Source organism: Bombus impatiens, unplaced genomic scaffold (genome assembly GCF_000188095.3).
Source record: "Bombus impatiens unplaced genomic scaffold, BIMP_2.2 scf_0155, whole genome shotgun sequence".
NCBI lineage: Eukaryota > Metazoa > Arthropoda > Insecta > Hymenoptera > Apidae > Bombus > Bombus impatiens.
The window spans coordinates 392,151-392,769 of record NT_176574.1 but is presented as its reverse complement, the minus strand read 5'-3'; the positions used below and the strand labels follow the sequence as shown (position 1 = coordinate 392,769).

Sequence of the window (619 nt, the reverse complement as noted above, 5' to 3'; positions counted from 1 at the left end):
AACAATAGCCATCAACGATCTCGCAGTAATTCGGATTCGTTCAGTTTTAAACTTCGATTGATTTACCGACAGAATCTCTGAATAATTATTTTGCTGGTAAATTCTGCTGGTAAATCGATTAGAGTTTGGAATCGAGCAAATACGAAGTACAAGATCGTTGTTGGCTATTGTTCTCACGTAGCAACAGTCTGATGGTACTTCAGATTCGCTTGATTTCAAACTTCGTTCGCTTGATTTGATTATCGATTTATCAGCTGGATCAAAATTTAAAGAAAATGAAGATCAAGTGTAGCGCGTGAGTAAGTTCGACTTCTGCCTGATTTTTTCATCTCTGCACTCATCTCTTTCAACTTCCATGTCGCATTTCGGATAAAGCTAATAATTCTTTGTATCTTGATAGATGCTCTTAAACGTCCCGCAAGAATTTTTCGTTCGCAAGGAGGTGTAAAAAATGGCCACTTTTTGACTTTTTTTTTATATTTTACGTGGAGGAAATCCGCACGGACGCCAGGCCGCTTCTGGGGAAAGCGGCGTGGTAGTGTCCGACTCCAACCGACTAAGAAAACCTCCACGATAATCGTCCCGACTGCGATCGAGAGAGGCCCGCGAACCGCTGTGA

General features: G+C 41.7%; 1 protein-coding gene and 1 long non-coding RNA gene across 6 annotated transcripts in view; one reads left to right on the top strand and one right to left on the bottom strand.

Annotated features, from left to right (window-relative positions):
- Positions 1-619, top strand: part of LOC100741253 — a 10,650-nt gene that overhangs the window by 4,781 nt on the left and 5,250 nt on the right. The window lies entirely within an intron of this gene.
- Positions 1-619, bottom strand: part of LOC117151362 — a 25,781-nt gene that overhangs the window by 24,106 nt on the left and 1,056 nt on the right. The gene's annotated exons all lie outside the window — the stretch shown is intronic.